This window comes from Thunnus albacares, chromosome 8 (genome assembly GCF_914725855.1).
Source record: "Thunnus albacares chromosome 8, fThuAlb1.1, whole genome shotgun sequence".
NCBI classification, from domain to species: Eukaryota; Metazoa; Chordata; class Actinopteri; order Scombriformes; family Scombridae; genus Thunnus; species Thunnus albacares.
In genome coordinates, this window is record NC_058113.1 from 2,802,590 (window position 1) to 2,814,900 (window position 12,311).

General features: G+C 38.7%; 1 protein-coding gene across 1 annotated transcript in view; it reads left to right on the forward strand.

Annotated features, from left to right (window-relative positions):
- Positions 1–12,311, forward strand: part of ascc3 (activating signal cointegrator 1 complex subunit 3) — a 175,498-nt gene that overhangs the window by 47,111 nt on the left and 116,076 nt on the right. The gene's annotated exons all lie outside the window — the stretch shown is intronic.

Consider the following 12,311-nt stretch of genomic DNA (forward strand, 5'->3'; position numbering starts at 1 on the left):
ACAATTATATCTCTTAGCTTCCCATTACCGATGCACAGAGGAATTTAATTAGTTTAGGTGCTCATATAGTGACTCATACAGTAAACACACAATAACACAAAATAGCAGTCACCACAGAAAAATAGGTGGCTTCTTCCTGTGTATATGAACACAGGCTGGTCATCTCAGTTTCACTATTAAACTTACAAACAGGGAGGCCAATAGATATGCACAAGACTGCTGTTTAGCTATTGCTGTTGAATCATTAGTGCGATCTATGTTGGTCCAATTAGTGTGTTTTAAGTGGCTGGTGGATTGGCAGGATATTCCCAATCCTCCCAGTTTGCCCATATGGCCGTAGGCCGTTGTATCCGCTGTGTTAATGAGCCTGTCAGCTTCCATCCTACTCAGCGGCCCAAGATGGGCTTATGGGCACCTTCCAACGCGAACAGTATACTGCTGAGGACGACTGCTTACACTTACAGACAGCATGCACAGCTAACTCTCTCAGTGTAATGTATGCCTTCCCTCTCACAGAAACATTTTCTCAATCTCTCTCTCTCACATAGAGCCAGATATTGCTCATTGCCTCGTTGAAAATGTTGTGTAGCAAGGCAGCCAGCTGGGTTTTAGTGATTGGTTCTGCCCTAGACTCAAACAGCTGCTCTTGTTAGAAAACTTTATTTAACCCTGCTGCTGAAAGGTTGACCACAGATGTGTACGGTCCTATATTAGCCAGCTGGGCTCAGCAGAGCTTTCTCTCCATGTTTTAAATGCTGGGGCCTTGCTATAAATGGTGGGAATGGTGGACTGACTGAATGTAGCCAGGACAATCCAGCTGCAATGATGGGGACTGATTTGCAATAAAGCAGCAAGGTGGTTGTCACAATTGGGCCATATTTTAGTGGGCTTTGGAAGCTGACTTCAACTTGGAACATAACACACATAGCTGCTGAGAACAAATGAGCCTTTTGGCTCCGGATGTGTTTTCTTTGAATTTCAACTTGATAAAGTCTTCTCAACTCCGGTCAACTTAATTAACTTGGCATCTTGCCTGTGTGCGTCAATTTGACTTTTTGGCTCAAAGTCTGCGTTGTGTTTGTTTGACTTAATGTGATAATGATGATGTCTAGTCACCTCAGCTGGATAAGGTGGTATGTACTTGATTGTAAAACAGCATATAACCTGAGGATAATATCTTGTTTTTAAAGATTGTCCTGACTCCGTTGGAAATCATCATTGATAAATGAAGAGAAAATATAGAAAATAAGAGAATATCTGCGGGATAAAATGAAGACATTATGACAACACCACCAACCACAGCCTCAAGATTTACCAAAGACTTCAACACCTCCCACACAGTCTCAACAAGCTCCACTCTCACTGCTCTCATGTTTGTCAAGTTTTAAATGAGTGATTTAGGCTGTTCCTCTAGTCACTGTTCAATTTATAGATCTGTCTAAGGTCTTCATGGGGCTGCCAACATTCACAGCAGACATTGGCAGCAGAGGAAGAGATAGTGTTTCCAAACTAATATTCAAATATTTGCTCTTGCAAAATCTCAAAAAAACCAACAAAAAAAAAAACGCATAAAAATGCTTGATATGTTTGTAAATGAATGAGGGAAGGTGAACATTTTACTGAATTAACATGACTCATCAATTTCATCAGTGAATTACATGATTATTGTCAGTGAACACAGAGAGAGTCTGTGTGCATGCCATGTTAGAATTTCAATAATAATGATAATGATAAATAATCTGCCATCACAGCTTAAATTATTCATAATTATTAATCAGATGAGAGTATTTTATCCCACCGTTATCCTACATTCTCCAATATAAAACATTTTCAATATTGATTCCAGCTGATTCCATATGTTATATGAGATGAAACAATAATTTTATCAAGCCAGAAACTGACACAAATACAAATATCTATACTTAAAGGCTGTCAAAGATGTTCTATATTTAACATTTGTCACTGTCATGAAAAGCAAAAACCAACAATGTGTTAGTCCATCTCTCAGTACTTACTGACTGTCTGTGGCTGTCCACAAAGGCTCAGCTGCTCACTGTAGTTTTTATCAACCATTACTCAGACAAAAGTAAATAGGGCATTTGTTGTTGACTTTTTTCAGTGGCGGGTTAGTCCAAATTTGGTGTCCTAGTGAGTATTTCTGGCAGCAGGACGGTGTGTGTGGGATGGAGTCAAAATAAACTACAGTGTGTGTGTTCATGGTAATGAAGGAACATGTTGCCCAGTGCAACAGTGTGACTCAGTGATGTGTTGAATTGTTTTCGGACAAAAATGGAGCTCTATGGCACAGATGAAGAAGATATATCAGACTTTGATTCACACACACAATACTTACTAGTAGGATACATTCACCATTGCTTTTTGGATTTTTCATGGGAGTTGATGACCAAGAAAAATATTGAATATTGCCTTATAATATAGACCTTTAAGGCCTGTCTGTTTTAGTTTTTACACAACAGGTTGTTTCCTATGTTCAGCAGAGTTAACAAAGTGGTGACAATTTCCTTCCACTCACAAGGAAGAAAAATGTCAAAAAACAGCAAAGGACATGGTGATTGTGCTGCCCAGGTCCTTTCATGTCTCAGACAAAATAAATGCCACAGATGGTATTTGATAGTCTGATATTCACCTGGATTGTGCCTTTTTCTTTTATTTGATTATCATTAGTTTTTAATAACATAAACGCTGATAAATTCCCTAATTTTTTAATAAACACTAAAAATAATGAGCTCCACTTACCTGCTTGATGCAGGCAGGGCACCTGGGGGCCACTGAAAGCTGGAGCTGAGTACAATTATACCAAAAGGTTCTCTGGCTGCTGACATTCATGATGACCAAAGTTTCAGGCAAAGCAGGGTAGATCCTATATGTTAACAGCTGCATAAATGCCCAATGCAGTACAGTAACTACCCTCCCCGCAACACTGACATCACACCCTCGAGACAAGTTTTGGCAGGCACAGCTGGATTTCCAATTGGAAGATATGTGTGCATATATTAACATAACAATTAAGCCAGAGAGGTTTTAAGGAGAGAATAAAAAAGCACTGAAGATTTCCAAAGATCATTTAACGATGGCAACTTTCTATTTACAACATGTATGCTTTACCTCAAGGTGAATACAGGGGCAGGCATACATTTGCATGAATTAGCATGTGTAAGGAGTGCGGGGACACTGGCTTTTCGTTACAAACAGACAAAGTCGATAAATCAAAATGAGGGCCAGCCGCTCAAGTGATTGTTGTGGCTCTCTGGTCACCACAGAGACACAGGAATGAGTGTGCAGAAGCTTCGTAAAATAGGGTGAAACTCAGTGGTCCATAATTCAAAAATGAATATTTATAAGTAGGAGCTCAGTGGACTTGGCCTTAGGGGAAATAATTGGGTAGACAGGAGGAGACTGGAATCACCATCCCTGTTCACAGAGAGTAGAAGAAGCCCTGCAGTCATTATGAAGAGAGTGTGCTTCAGTAATATCCATACAGAATCTTTACTTGTTTAGTCATGGAAAGAGGGGAGTTGCTGGCAGAGGTATATGTGGAGTTTGAGTTATAAAAGCCTTTTTGGAAAAGTGTGAGCTTGAGCTCTCATACTAGCAAGCAGCTGGCTGGTTTTTGGACAGCTGTGAATTATACATGATGCTCCAAATACGCCAGGTAAGAAAGCAAGCTATCAACAAGTAATCATGTGGTATTAATTACAAATAAACAGAAAATATTAAGACTTCAAATAACAGCTCGTCCACATTTAGAAAGCATTTCAGCTGTGTCTGTTTCCTTTAGTTTTATATATGTAACCACAGTGAATATGGATTGGGCTCTGAGGGCTGCCGAAACGTAGGTGACCAACACTCAATGCTGCGCCTGAACGCATCCTGTGCATCCACAGACGGAGCGCTGAAGCTGAAGCTGCTGCTGTGCTAACATGCTGCCTTCACTACGCAGCCTGTGTTGACTATTATGTTAAGCACCAGTTTCACCAGTTTTCTTTTTCATTGTATCTGCATGTATCATCGCTGCAAGTTGATTTTACTTGCAGTCTTGATCTTTGTTAGTAATTTAAATTGGCCTTCTTTCTTTTAAATGGCAGCTCTTCCATTGGTGCCATAAGCAGCACAATGTTGTAAACCCCACTCACTCATGGATAGATTTTACATTAGAATCAAGAGAAACAAATCAGGAAGCACATCTAGACAAATAAAAAACAAAAACTGAAACTATTTGTAATATTTTAGGCTTTGCGCTGCTTTTATATTTAGCACATTTGGAGTGTTTGAGCCATACAGCAAACCTTTTGTTTTTCTATCATCCGTCTTGAATTTGGTGCAGTGCAAGAGTAAATCCTTGCCTTTATCAGTATGAGATGAACCTACTGCTGACTTCTTGTTTCAATTTTCCTCTTAAGTAGAACTTTTATTCCCACATATCAGGCAAACTCTCACATAAAGAAAATCATTAAAGTGCAGCTAAAATTGTTTTTTTATAAAACCAGAGTTATCATTTAGCCAAGAGGCAAAACTGATTTTTCCAAGTTCATCTTATAACCTGAGAAGCATCTGAAATGGAGAGATTCCTGGGCTTAAGACCAACATTAGAATGTTATCTGCTTATTATGCAATTTTATGATCTCTTGTTGGCAACTTGATAACCCAAATATCATAGCAGGTTCTTAATAGCTTCTGCAGGTGGCTCAACAGCTGAAGTGTGAACAGTAGTGGAGGGAGGGGACAACCTTTACACCTTCCTCTCTCCAAGGGGAAATCCTTCAATGCTGTTCTAGAACTTTTTGACTGCTGTGACCATAAATATAAAACACTAGATGTCACGTGTCATAATGACTTGCCATTCTGGGATGGAACTGAATGGCAGCCATCTCACCTGGGTCCAGTTTTAAACTTGCTGTAATTGGAACTTATGGTGAAAGAGGCTTATGTTGCCTTTATAATTCTTGTATTTTTCTACCAATACACCAATACGGTTTTTTATTTCAATGTAATGAGTGTAAGACAACTGTGCCTGTCTAGAATGAACCAAAAAAATAAATAAATAAAACAAAAGAAAGATTCTGGCAGAATTCTGATTATTATAGCTCCAAGAGAACAAATCAATCCTGAAGATAATCTCATAATTCTGGATTTATATTGCAGACAATGATTTTATTTTTTCAATTTTGCCTGAATTGGAGAACTGTAAGAACTGTCTTTGGTATTCTGAATAGTTAATATCCTACATCAAGCAATAGCTTTTATGTAGACATCCTAAATAGATTCAGTGTTATATTAACAGACAATTACAATCATAAACACAATAGAGAAACACACCTACTCGATATTTATTTGAATTGTACATAAGGCTAGATATGTTTATCTCACACACACACACACACACACACACACACACACACACACACACACACACACACACTGTCTGTCTGTCTGTCTGTCTCTCAGTGGTTTTTGGGCAGAGAGCAATGTAGACAGAGAGGTTTATGCTACAGTAGCATGCTGTATACCTAATGAAATGGGAAGCTTTAATGTTTCTGAAGATAAGGCATTAGGTTATATACTACCTCAAACAGTACGGTATGCTGCAATTGTGATTCTTTTGAAATAGTATATTCCAATATCTAACTAAGCAGGCAGTGAGGGGAGAGAGTGTCTTGAGGAGGAGGCATCATTGCTCCCTGCCGTTTTAGATTTGGGGACCTTTCCTCTACTTGGATATGAATGATGGCACTTAGGAATTTGTTTTGGTCCTCGGCTTGGCAGGAATCTAATGTCCATTCAAAGAAAGAACATTAGTCAAGTGGAGACAGTGTACAAGTAGCCTATTCCCTTTTCTTAAATAATTAAAAAGTGAAGTGAAGTGTTATTTTCATTATGCTACTGTACCTTCTGAAGATAATGTGACAGATTTGGAAAGACAGAGGGTATTACTCCTTTCCTAATCCTCACTGTCTGACCTGTCCTGTTGGAGTCCTGTGCTAAGAAATGCTTGCTGCGAAGCATGCTCCATGGTTTTACTAACCAATCTTCCTTCCTCCATACAGCCAAAATCTATCTCTTTCTCATCATCTGCTGAAACAAAATGCAGAAAACATCTACACACAGTCCACCTCCACACACACACACACACACACACACACACACACACACACACACACAACTGAAAATTGTATCTGTTTATTTAAAGCATTCATTGTTTTGTTTTTTATACACGTTCGTGGAAAGCTTCAATTGCAGAACAGAACAAAACATGAACTTGTGGCAAATAACAATTAGGTCTATAAAATCTTAAATGGTTATGCCTATTAGGTTGCATTTATTCATGTAGAGCCTTTATTTTTTATTTTTTAGCTGTTGCACTCTTTCAAAACATGTTAGCATGTGTATGTGTATGCAATAGCCTATTTTCACATATCAATAATATTTAACTACCATATGTATGGTATGCATTTCAATGTCTAGTCCTATTTTATCTCAACTACACCAATTTCATCATCATACATGATACAGACTACTGAGGCCTCTTATTATTCATGCATTAGACCCACTTAAATGGCAAGGTGGTTTGTTGAGCCATCATGTTACCATGTGAGAGTTTGAAAAGAACTGCTGAAATACAAATCTCCTTTCCTTTACCTGATCAAGACATTATTTTTCACTCACTTTACCGAAAGGGAAATTGTGTAGAGGCATGAGGTTAGCTGACAACAAGTGATGTTAATATATGGTGACGGCAGGGTTAAAGGCGGCTAATTGGGGGTTAGCTAGATGTGGTGAACATGTAATGTTAAGTGCGATACCTCGGCCTCAAATAACAGTATGTTCTCTGTCAAGGATGTGGCTAACGTTACCGTTGTGTTGATTTGCCTGGGCTTCATTTTTTGTGTAGATTGTCACATAACTGGTTTGCTGGATTTGTCATGAGATATTATGAATTCTCCCTGTTGTTAACATGTTAAATGTTTACTTTATACTTGATACGCATGGAATCAGCTGCTTAGCGCTCAAATGTTAGGGTAATATTAATAACTTTATTATAACATTACTAAATGTTACCTTTGAGCTCTAAGTTAGTGTAGCTAACATCAAAACAATGTTTGCTGTTTATAACTTATCTGTTTAGCTAACAGATCAATGCTGTTGAGAGCTAGCAATCAGCAGGTTCTTTACTTGGTAGCTAATGGTAAAGTCAAATAATTCAACTTCTTGTGGTTTTGGTTGACCCATATGTAAAAAATAAATCTCATCTACTCTATACTAAGATGTGGAAAGTGATGCCAGCCTCACTGGTCTCTTTTGTCCTTTTAGTAAAGTAATTAGGCTCTGCACAGCTGACAACCATAGTTGCTGCCCATAGGATTTGATTGTCAACAATACCCAGGTATGATGGCAGACGGTTATCCCATGAGTTATGATGTCACGTTTCATTTAGTGTTTTATATCTATGGATGTGGCATGGAAGTTTCTGAGTTATCTTTATTTAATAAGTGAATCATTTGTTTGCTTCATTGTACAGGTGCTGCTGCTCTGCTTTCATATTCTTATGACTAACATAAAAACATGTTGCCTGTCTCAAAAATGCTATTCAGTAGTTGCAGTCTGGAGCCCTGACAATCAGTAAAAAAACTACTTCAGAGTTTTATCACAATGAGTGTAACAGTTCCTCAGTCCTAATTAATGAGCTGTTTAATTCTGCATCCTTTCAGATAATATTTTGACAAAACTGAAAAGCCTTGAATGGCTCTAATCAACTTCTTGTCCATTTGCCAGGTGGAGCTGTTTCATTCATGCATTTGTTGACCGTAGACACATCAGTCAAGTTTCAGTGTTCTCTCTGTAGAGAAGAAGTTGTTGCTCTTGTTGCTGGCAGTGGGCATCGCTGGTAATCAGCAGTGTTTCTCCAACACAAAACACCCGACTATCATGTGTGTACATCAGTGGCTGTGCCAAGCTGTTCATCAGAAGCCCCTCCGGCCACATACAGCACCTAGCTGAAACCACAGCCGCCCTTCATTCCTTCCAGCTTAAGTGGACTCTAATAAAGTTGCTCTTTGATGCATTAATAACCTCTTCCTCCCTTCTGAGCTGCGGGGCCAACTTCCAAACAGCACCCCGCATATCCTTGCCTGACATGCACTCTTTAATTATTTCTTTCTATGAGTGTTGGAGCAGAACGAGGGGAAGAGGAAAGTGATGACATACTTCTAATGAATCCTTGAATAAATAATACTGCTGTCTAAGCTTAAGGCATCCTGAACCAGCCTAAGTGGGGGAGAGGTGGAACGAAGAGAAAGCAGGGAGAGGGTAAAACGATGGAGGAAAAAAAACAAAACAAAATTAAACCAAATTTGAATGTTAAAATAACTAATATGGTTCTACAGTTAGCTCTTTATGTTATCATTGAAACTGAATTGGTTTTGTTCACCCAGTTTCCACACTGCCTGCAACACATACATTAGATTCAAATCTCTTATCCAGAGTACTTTTATATGTGACTCATTGTTTAGTTTTTTGGGGGAAAAAAGTGACAATTTCTAAGATAAAATCAGGCTGATCGAAATCAAACATCCATGTTTAAATGAAATTGTAAGATTTCCACTCTACCACAGACAGTTTTGTCGCTTATTGTTTTGCATTTGATTATTTAAAGGGGCACTGGCTGATCATGCAGCATAATCAGCAGCTCTTTTGCATTTCCTGCCAATTGTTCTATTCAGTTCCCACAAGGTAAAGCATGTTCAGAGCCAGATCATACGTCAGGAACAAAAGAAAGTTATTTATTTACATTTTCACAAAATCAATTTAAATCAAGTTATTAGTTTGAAAAAAATGTGGGTGTTTGTAGCAATCTAAAAAAGATAAACATCTGCATTCTTGATCCATGACATGAACACAATATATTTAGGTGTTTATGTGGTCTTTAAATGTGCTTTTGGACTGTAGACAATCTGTTCCAGAATGAAATGATTCACCTGTGCAGCAGCTGGATGTTTTCACTCTCTGAGTAGTGTTTCAGTGTTTGCACATGTGTGTGTGTGTGTGTGTGTGTGGATGGGTGTGTGTGTGTGTATGTGTGTGTGTGTGGGTGGGTGGCACCAACTGTCCTTCACAGTGGCCATTTCTCTACTTATCAGAGGCAGTGTGAGATTGAGGGCCATCACCCACACTCTGTTGCCATAGTGAAGGCAGACAGAGGGCAGCTTGACTGACAGCTAATCCCACCACACACACTTTTTCCCTCCTTCATGCTTCTTGATGCTCCACTTTCCCTGCAGTCACCTCGTACACAGAGGCTCAGTCACTGACACATACTGTAACTGATCACCTGTCTATATTTCATGTCAGTGTTCTGGGTTGAAGAGTCAGCACCGTGGTTTGATCATAGAAAATATGGTCACAAATGGGGGCAACATCACCTAAAGGTTGACATTGGCCCAAATCTCGTTGCCAGGGGCAACTTAGCAACCAATGCGGTAGAGTCGTGTCACAACGATGATGCTGAAGATACACTAACTCTGTTTGTTGTTGCTGCCTTTTGATATTTCTCCCACCGTTCTTAGCTAGCAAATTGCAAGTGCATGATTATTAAAATAACATCATGATGTGATTAGTGCTGGGGAAACATGAGTATCAATATTTTTATATATTGTTTATTGAAAAGGGTATCTGTATTCAGTATAAATATATCTTTACTTTCAATCACATGACACTACATTAACTTTACCCTCACTTTTTACAGTTAAATGCAAAGAAATTATTAAACGGAACCTTTGTACAAACATGGATATAACTAATAAATCAAGGAGACATCTTTATTTTTGAGTTAAGTTTTTGTTTGATGATTTTTTAGATATCAGATCAAGATAAAATTAAGCAATAGATGGAGATGGTGGAGATGGAAATATGTATATATATATATATGCTAGAGAGGAAATATATAGAAGATTTACAGTATGTATTTAAATACAAGCCTTCCTCAAAAAAGAATCAATAGTCTCGAGGGACTGCTGTGACCTATAAGGTGACCTGTGGAGACAGCTGGAAGCTTCAGTTAACTGAAACCTTACTAGCTTGTCTATTTGACTGTGTGAAGGTATCAGTGAAGAAAAGCATTACACAGCTGTCCTTGAAATTGAGAGAAAATTTCAATAGTAAAGCAAAAACCACAGTAAATTTGTTAATGAACCCACCACATTCCACCTCTAGTTTTGACAAAGCAGCATATCTCTAATAACAGTGATTTGAATGTAATCAATGCAAAAATGTTCAAATGTAAAAACAGTGATTATGAAATTACAAACTAAAATTAAAGCTGCAAGCAGCAATGGCCGGGTCCCTGCACCTTTGTGCACGGTGCGGCATACCGTGCAGTCAAAGCGCTGTTATTTCAGAGCAACATGATGCAGCAATACATTTACCAGAGGTCAACTGACATATACATTTTCATATTGCAGGTAGGATATAAATATCACTTCCTGTGTCCACTATATGGTGCTAGAAAACATGCACTAAATGTACATTATGTTGCTGCATATCAAATGTAGACCACACACTTTAAATTTCATATAAATCAGAGGAAGTTTGCAACATAAGACTTCACTTTCTTTGACTATGACCCAATATGGGTATGTAGATGTCTTCAGGCCTGGATTCTTATCCAGCATGTGAAATTTAGGGCAGATTGGATAATGTAAAGTCAAGTTACAACAGCTTCTTCTGTCATGGCGAAACATACAAATTTTCCACATCGCCATGGCAACGGCATTCTACGAAAACTCAAAAGCTTCGCAATTTGGCTTCATGAAGGTCTTGAGATTTTGGACCTGTTGAATCCTCTAGAAGGAGTTTTGAAAAGTTCCATAGCTGTAAAGTGCGTAAAATGGCGTGTTGTCAAATGACCTATGACATCGTTGTTCAAGGTTTCAACTATTGAGCACATTGAGTTTACACCTGCTATATGGAATGTGCTATATAAATAAACTTCACTTGACTATTACTTCGCAATTTAACATCACATTAGTCTGAGGTTTATACCAACCGAATTTCAAATGAATCTAATAAGCCCTCTAAGAGGAGTTTGAGAAGGTTAGCATAAAATACGGGAAAAACGCACAAAATTCAAAATGGCCAACTTCCGGCTGGGCAGAGCTAATGAAAGCCAATGTGAAATATGTCCAAAATGATGAGAGTGACGTGCGTACCAAATTTCATGAATAATGGAGCAACTTTACCCCGACCATGGCCTGCCAGGCTTTAGGGAGCGCTATGGAGCTAAACACACATGATCCCAATCGATGTATATTCTTGCAGTGTTCACGGGTTCTGATGGATGCGCCCAGTTTCATGAGTTTTCAAGCACCCCTAGCACCTCAAAAACAGCTTCCTGTTTGATGGCAAATAATGTCAAGCCATGGCAACAGCGTTTGATGAAAACTCAAAAGCTTCATTATTTGGCATCATCAAGGTCTTACAACTTAACTGACCATATCTTAACTGGCTATATTTTAGGGGGATCTGATGAGCCTGCTAGTAGTTTGTAAAAGTATAGGGCTTATAACTTCCTGTTGCTAGTAGGTGGCACTATGACTACTAATCAGTATTAACTTGTGCATGTCTTCAGACTGGTACTGTGATCAAATATGTGGAATTTGGTAAAGATCTGACCATGTGGAGTCGAGTTACAACATTTTCATGTCGAAACACCGAAATTTGCCGCATCACCATAGCAACGGCGTCCAATGAAAACTCACAAGGTTCACGACATAGCATCATCAAGGTCTTAAGGCTTTTCTGACCAAATTGGAAGTGGATCTGGTCAACCTGCTAGGCACAGGACGTTAAAGTACAGCACCTGTAACTTCCTGTTGTCAGTGGGTGGCGCTATGCCTATGACTTAAAATTGACATCTAGATGTGCTCAGGTCATTTTTTGTTTCATAGAGAAACATTGAAATTTGCCACGTCGCCATGGCAACAGTGTTCCATGAAAACTCAAAAGCTTTGCAATTTAGCATCACAAAGGTCACCGACCAAATTTGAAGTTGCTCGGGTTAATTCTCTAGGAGGAGTTTGTTAAAGTACAATGCCTATAAATGGCAAAAACTACGCAAAAATTGCACAGTAAAATCAAAACGGCTGACTTCCTTCTGAGCTTAGGATATGGCTCCAAGAGGCTTTTTTTTAAGTGTGGAGACATTACATCTGCCTACCAAATTTCATTCATCTATGTCAAATTTAAAGGTGAGGGCTTTGACTTTGAAAATTGTTAGGGGGTGCTATCGAGCCAATTTG